Genomic DNA, 8,403 nt, shown 5'->3' on the forward strand with positions numbered 1-8,403 from the left:
AGAATATTATTATTATTCAAGAAGTGAAAAATGAAGAATTAAGATAAACTCAAAGATGCGTATGAACTGATGACAAGTAAAATAAGATGTCCTAAAAGAACGTGACTGCAACAAGGTAATTTTAATTTTTCTAAAAGGAAGCCAAATTCTAAGCAATTTAAAAACTAGTAATGGTACTCAAAGGCAACTAATGAAACCTACTTCTCTCTTCTCAGAAGAGGCTACTAGGGTAGGATGTTGCATACATTGCCAAATGGGGTTCTCTCTGCATCAGCTGTGTTTTCTTTCTTTATTCATTTTTTCTTTATATAGTTTTCCCTTATTACAAAGGAGAGTTCGATTTGGAGGAAGCAAGAAGGACACTTCCAGAAATTATTTCAATGTAAAATCAAAAGGCATAGAACTGAATCATATGTTTTATTTCGTTTTGTTTTTAATGGAATTAGGATCACGCCAAGCCTCCCTCCTCTGCCCTGGCAAAGAAGTCTTCCCTCTGTTTCCTCCCTTTAAACAAGCCCTGCTCAGAGTTGCACCTGAGTCTTTTTTTTTTTTTTGGGTCGGGCAATGAGGGTTAAGTGACTTGCCCAGGGTCACACAGCTAGTCAGTGTCAAGTGTCTGAGACTAGATTTGAACTCAGGTCCTCCTGAATTCAGGGCTGGTGCTGTATCCACTGTGCCACCTAGCTGCCCTGCACCTGAGTCTTAATCAAATTGTGGGGCCTGGTAGGGAGAATGAAAGAAAAAAATAAGATGGGGGCGGTGTTCTGGAAAGGAGCCAAGTCTGTTGTAGGAGAAGGTAGTTGATTGGTTGCAAAGTGTGCTCCTTTTGCCTGCTTCTTCTGTTCTATGATTAACCTAAATTCTCCACCCCCTTTTGCAGCTGAGTAACTAACTGAACTAACCCCCATCAAATCCCTGTCAGCAGTCTGCTTCCTCCCCTCCCTTTCTCCTATCCCACTTTACCCTGCACTATTCAGTTTCTAGAAGGCAGCTCCAAAATCCACTCGTTATGGCAGCTGATGCTGTGTTCCTGATGACCGGTGAGTGGAGGCCCCTTCCCTTGGAGCTGAGATGGGAAGTGGGGTGGTTGGGTAGAAAGAGCAAGGAAGTCGTCGACCAGCTGTCTATGCATTGGAGCTCTGAGAAGGAAAAAAAAAAAAAGCTACATGGAAAGACAGGAGTGAAGAGGATGGGAGTAGGGCCTGGGGTTGGAGCTGAAGTGGAGGAGTGGCACAGAGGTGGGAGAGTGAATAAGAAAACCTTGTTCGATGGAGACTGAAGGGTATAAACTACAACCAAGCAAATACAGGATAAAATGGTGGGTTCCGTAGATCCACCTCAAATGCCAACTTTTCTATGAAGTTTCCCCTGATGCTCCTAGCTACAAGTAGCCTCTCCCTCATCAGCTCTCGTGGCGTATTTTATATTCCTTTTAAGGGACAGTGGTGTTCTCATAATCTTTTATAGCTCTGTGGCTCTAAGCAAGATATTTAAGCTTTATGAACCCTAATTTCCTTAAGTGTAAAATGGGAATAATAATGCTTGCCCTACCTCCGTAATGCGACTATTGTAAAGAAGGCAGTTTCGTAAATCATAAATGTGAATTTTTAATATTATGGACCTGGATTCCAATTCATGTTATACTCATCTGGATCTCTCCCTCCTAGGCTATAAATTCCATTACAGCAGAGAATTTATATATTTTTTTTTAATCATGGTATCTATTCCAGCACTAAATACAGTGCATAACTCCTAGGAGATGCTTGATAAATGTCTGAGAGAGAAAAAGAAAGTGTCTGCTGCCCACCAAAAGTTACTACCTATTAAGACCTAAACCACCCTGACAGTGTCTGGGTGGAGGGCAAGAGTAGAACTTTTTCCAAGGAAGACATGTGCACAAGCACTGCTCTGGCAGTGATAGAGGTTGGAAAACAGAGAGGCATTGACCCCTGGGCATTGTAATGGTGGGGAGGCAGTTCTTAATCAATGGCTCTTGGATATTACAGTAACACCTCAGTTCTTTCTAGGTTTTAGGTGTTCCATTCCCAGAATGATCTTTACCCCATCAATTTCCCCTTTTTCTGCTTGAGTCCTGTCCTTCTCATCCCCAGAGTCCCTATGGCTCTTGTTATTAGACTCAGCTTTCTCATACTAAGGGGAAAGGGGTGTCTTGGAGTTCTATAAGAGAAGTCAGGTCGGGGCAGCTAGGTGGCACAGTGGATAGAGCACTGGCCCTGGATTCAGGAGGACCTGAGTTCAAATCCTGCCTCAGACACTTGACACTTAGCTAGCTGTGTGACCTTGGGCAAATCACTTAACCCCAATTGCCTCACCCCCTTCCCCCAAAAAAGAGAGAAGTCAGGTTATCTTGGAAAAGTTAGGAGAGAAAAGCATATGAAATGCCCCATGGTTCTTCTCCCTCTTCACTACTGGGAGACATAATGAAAAGTGCATTCTTAGCCTTTGTCCTTCCTCTGTTAGTGATGGATTGATATGGACCAGGAAACTGTGGCCCATGGAGTTTGAGCAATCTACTTAAGGTTAAGAAATAAAGGATAGTGAAAAGCATTGTGTCCGTGTGATAGAAAGATTAGTCGAGGAAACTGGGGGTGCTCAGCCCAGAGAAGAGAAGACATCACAGTTGTCTCCAAATTAAGGAACCTCAAACAGATCACTTAGTATCTCTGGGCCATGTTTCAAGATCTGTATCAATCAGTAAGTGATTATTAAGTACTTTCTGTATGCCAGGAATGTGCTGGCCATACCGAGAGAAAAGGCAAAACAATCCTCAAGGGACTTACGTGATGATGGGGGAGTCAGGGGGAGGACAACATGTCCACATGGAAATATATACTATTATATACAAAGTGAAATTGAGCCAGGACTGGATGATCTCTAAAGGCTTCCAGGCCCCAACAGTCTATGATTCTTCTGCTCTAATCTCTGAAGCGACTGTCAATAAGGTCTAATCAATAGAGAGTTGTTTTAACCTAACCTATACTAGCTATGTGACCCTGAGCTAGTGACTTAGTTTCTTAGAGACCCAAGTCAAAACTCTAAGGTGAAAAGCTGTACTGGTAGAAGGAGATGCCTCCTCAGATGTTCCTAAGTCAATGAGCTCAGAGCTGTGGGAAAATAAATGCCATAGAATTTTCTATAAACTTTAAAAGTGAATATATGAATGAATGAATGAATGAATGAATGAATGAATGAGCTTGTTTTCCTTAGCATCTAAGGAATAGGGATCATTTTGTGACATATCTGATGCATTAGAGTTTGGTTTAGCTTTTTTTTAAGCCATAAGGAAGATTAATTTCTAAGAAAATTATGGTTAGTCATAGTTGCATATATATGTATATGTGTGTATGTATATATGCATGTGTGTATAGACACATATACACATATATCTGCCAGATGGCTGGGTGGATAGAATGCCAGTCTGGAGTCAAGAAGACATATGCATCCATACATGGATATATACACATGCACACATATATACAGACATGCACTGTACACGCATATACCTATGTATATACATGTGTGTCATATAACACATATATGCACATGTGTGTTGCATTGTATGCATATATACGTGTATATGTATATACACAAATAGACATATATCTACCAGGTGGTAGAATGGATAGAGTGCCAGGTCTGGAGTGAGGAAGACTTATCTTCCTGAATTCAAATCTAGCCTCAGACATTTACTAGCTGTGTGACCCTGGGCAAGTCACCTAACCCTGTTTGCTTTAGTTTCCTCATCTGTAAAATGATCTGGGAAGGAAATGGCAAACCACTCCAGTATCTTTGCCAAGAAAACTCCAAATGGGGCCATGAAGAGTCTGACATGACTAAAAAATGACTCAACAATCATATATATGTGTGTGTGTGTGTGTGTACATGTGTATGTGTATATACACACACACACACACACACACAGACATATCTTATCTCTCCTATTACAGTGCCTGGGAAAATCTGGGCCCCTACTCTGCTCTGAACAGCAGTTTCTAACTGCCTCTGTTCCTAGACAGAGATAGTTCCAAGGACATTTCTTATAATCCCTCAATGCCTTCAACATTTCCTTCCTATAGTTCAATTGTTCTGTGTATCCAGACTATATGCCCTTCTGCTGTTTCCTATGACTATGAATCTCCTTTCCTTCTTCCTCAGGCATCCTTGTCTGAATAAAGCAGCCTCTTGTCATGAATTGCAATTCCTCAACCCTGAATAAATGCCTCAGTTTGTTTGCTGGTCACAGAGTTGGTCTAACTTTTCTTTTCCAGGTTGACAAAGGTTAAGGATCATGTCTTCTACTTTGTTTGAAATTCCCAACCTAACTTAGTCATTCAGGGCATTGAAGGACAGCAGTGTGGGATGCTGACCAAAAGAACTAATTTGATCATGCATTAAGAGAGGCAGAGCTTCCAGGAATAAGGAAGTGATTGTCCCTCCATACTCTTCCCTTATCAGACCACATCTGTAGTATTGTGTTCAGACTTTGGTGCCACCATTTAAGAACAAAAATAAGCATACAGAGGAGAGAAGAAAAGATAGTGAAAAGCATTGTGTCCATGTCATATGAAGATTGGTTGAGGGAACTGGAGATGCTCACACTGGAGAAGAGAAAATACAGAGTAGTGTGATAGCTCTCTCCACGCAGCTTAAAGGCTGGAAGGTAGAAGAGGGAGTATTAGCCTTGTTCAGTTTGGCACCAGACAGAGGACAGAAATAGGAGCATTGGGTGAATGGATGGTTGGATGAATTAAAAAAGCATCTATCAAGTTCTTGCTAGGAAGATGCAAAAAGTTAAACTAAGTCTCAATGTCAAGAAAAATTTCCCAGAAATCAACATGGTAGAGAAAAAGCAGAGATTCTTCTTGGATCTCCCCAATTCCCCTCTAATCAACTTTAAATAATGCTTCAAAACAAACTCTGGAGCAACAGAACCCACAAAAAGATGGGATGAAACAAATTTACAGCCCAAGAAAACTTAGAAGATAGACAGGAAAGGTCTGTTGCACTGGGCTGGGAGTAGCAAAGAGAGCAGCAAGAGAGCAGCAGGCCTTGGGAGCAACTGAATTGTCAACAGCATCTTCCAGAGGCCTTTACCACAGATGGTACATGGGTTGGACTACTGGTCAGAAGATTACAGGGTTCCCTTTGTTGGCACTGGGGGCAGGACTCTGCATGTATGGCCCCTATGTGGATCTGGGTCAAAATCTCAGGGCAAGGAGGAGCACTAGCACATCAGAGCTTATGGCCAAAGGGGAGCAGGTAACCCTGATCAAGATTCGAGGATGTAAAAGAGTGCATGTAGTCACTCACAGGTCCAAAGCATAGGCCAGGAGAATAGTAAATACACTTCCTCTTAAATCACACCACCTTGGAAGAACTAAAAACATATAGATACCCAGAACTAGCTCTGAAAACATCTACACACACACACACACACACACACACACACATACACACAACCCTGAAGTCTGGGACTGTGCTCCCTCCACCCTGGAAGTAGAGCCCAATTTTAATATAAAGTTAAAGAAATAGGATGAAAAATGAAAAAAAACAAAAATTCTGACCATAGAAAGTTACTGTGGTGATGGGGAAGATCAAAATACAAACTCAGAAGAAGACAACAAAGTCAAAACTGCTACAAAAGCCTCAAACAAAATGTTATTGGTCTCAGGCCCAAAAAGAATTCCTGAAAGAGCTCAAACAAAAAATCAAAAAAAAGGGGCAGCTAGGTGGCACAGTGGATAGAGCACCAGCCCTGGAGTCAGGAGTACCTGAGTTCAAATCCGGCCTCAGACACTTAACACTTACTAGCTGTGTGACCCTGGGCAAGTCACTTAACCCCAATTGCCTTACTAAAAAAAAAAAAAATCAAATAAAAGAAGTAGACAAAAATTGGGAAAAGAAATTACATTCGTGCAAGAAAAATCATGGGAAAAGTCATAGCCTGGTAAAAAGAGACACAAAAAAATATGGAAGAAAAACAACACCTTAAAAAAATAGAATTGGGGCAGCTAGGTGGTACAATGGATAAAACACTGGCCCTAGATTCAGGAGGACCAGTGTTCAAATCTGGCCTCTGACATTTGATATGTACTAGCTGTGTGACCCCAGGCAAGTCACTTAACCCTCATTGCCCCACAAAAAAAAAAAAAACAGCCTGGTGCTCAGCGAGGCAGTGCCATGTTCGGCTCCAGTACCAAGCCCAATGGTGAGAAGCCAGACAAGTTTGAGTCTGGCATTTCACAGGCCATATGAATGAATGAATGAATGATATCTTAAAAAAATAAAATCATGAGTGAGAAAGAGGAATGCACTGGGAGAAGGGGAAAGGGAGAAGTAGAATGGGATAAATTATCTCATGTAAAAGAAACACAAAATAGTTTTTATGGTGGAGGAGGAAATAAGGGAGGTGAGGGGAAACACTTGAACTTCACTCTCATTGAAATTGGCTCAAAGAGGGAATAACATACACACTCAGTTGGTTATAGAAATCTGTCTTACCAAATAGAAAAATAGGAGTGTAAGGGGATAAGAGAAGGGGTAGGAGTAGCTGGTAGAAAGGAGGGCAGATTTGGGGAAGCAGTAGACAGAAGCAAAACAATTTTGAGGATGGATAGGGTGAAAGGAGGAAGGAAGGGAGAAAGAGAAGGAGAGAGAGAAAGAGAGAGAGAGAGAGAAGGACAAACAGTAAGGGAAATAGTAATCATAATTTATATAGCAAATTTCTCTGATAAAGGCATCATTTCTCAAATGTAAAGAGAACTGGATCAAATTATAACAATAAGAGCCATTACCCAATTGATAAATGGTCAAAGGATATGAACAAGTAGTTTTCAATTGAAGTAATCAAAGCTATCTATAGTCATATGAAAAAATTATCTGAATCACTATTGAATAGAAAAAGGCAAATTAAAATAACTCTGAGGTGCCACCTCACACATCAGGTTGGCTAATACAATAGAAAAAGGAAATGACAAATGTTGGAGGGGATGTGGGAAAACTGAGACCCTAATGCACTATTGGTGGAGTTGTGAACTTATTTAAGCATTCTGGAGAGCAATTTGGGACTATGCCCAAAGGGCTATAAAACCATGCATGCAGCAATACCATGACTAGGTCTATATCCCAAAGAGATTTTTAAATAAAGGAAAAGGATTTATATATCAAAAATATTTTTGTGGTGACAAAGAATTGGAAATCGAAGGGGATGCCTATTAAATGGGGAATGGCTGAACAAGTTATGGTCTATGATTGTGATGAAATACTATAGTACTATAAGAAATGACAAGCAGGATGCTCTCAGAAAAACCTGATAAAACTTAAATGAACTGATACAAAGTGAAATGAGCAAAAGCAGTACAATATTGTGCACAAGTAACAGCAATATTGTATAATGACCAACTGTGAATGACAGCTATTCTCATCAGTACAATGATGCAAGATAATTATGAAGGACTAATGATGAAAAATGCTATCCACCTCCAGAGAGAGAACTGATGGAGTTTAAATGCAGACTGAAGTATACTTTTTTTAACATTATTTTTCTTGGGGCATCTTTTTTTTTGGTCTGTGTTTTATAACAACTAATACAGAAACATGTTTTGCATTGACTGTGCATGTATAACCTATACCAAATTGCTTGCCTTCTCAAGGGAGGAAGGCGGGAATACAGAGAGAGAGAATTTAGAACTCAAATTTTTTTAAAAATGAATCTTAGGGCACTCACTAGCTGTGTGACCCTGGGCAAGTCCCTTAACCCCAATTGCCTCACTAAAAAAAAAAAAAAAAAAAAAAAGAATCTTAGGGGCAGCTTGATGGCACAGTGGATAAAGCACTGGCCCTGGATTCAGGAGGACCTGAGTTCAAATCTGGCCTCAGACACTTGACACTTACTAGCTGTGTGACCCTGGGCAAGTTACTTAACCCTCATTGCTCCAAAAAAAAAAAAACCCAAAACAAAACACATTAAAAATGAATCTTGGGGCAGCTAGATGGCACAGTGGATAGAGCACTGGCCTTGGAGTCAGGAGTACCTGAGTTCAAATCCAGCCTCAGACACTTAACACTTACTAGCTGTGTGACCCTGAGCAAGTCACTTAACCCCAATTGCCTCACTAAAAAAAAAACAACAACAACAACAAAAAGAATCTTAAAAATTGTTTTTACATGTCATTGGGGAAAATGAAATATTAAAGAAATACAAAGAAAAAAGGAAAAAATTTCTCTAACAGTTAGAGCTGTACAAAAGTGAAATGGCTAATGGGTTCCTCCTTATTGGAAGTCTTTAAGCAGAGAGTAGATGACCATTTGGGGTAAATTTTATTTTACGTATGCAGTGGACTAGTTGGTGGCTGAGGTCTTGCCCAACTCTAAAATTCTGTG

This window comes from Dromiciops gliroides, chromosome 1 (genome assembly GCF_019393635.1).
Source record: "Dromiciops gliroides isolate mDroGli1 chromosome 1, mDroGli1.pri, whole genome shotgun sequence".
NCBI classification, from domain to species: Eukaryota; Metazoa; Chordata; class Mammalia; order Microbiotheria; family Microbiotheriidae; genus Dromiciops; species Dromiciops gliroides.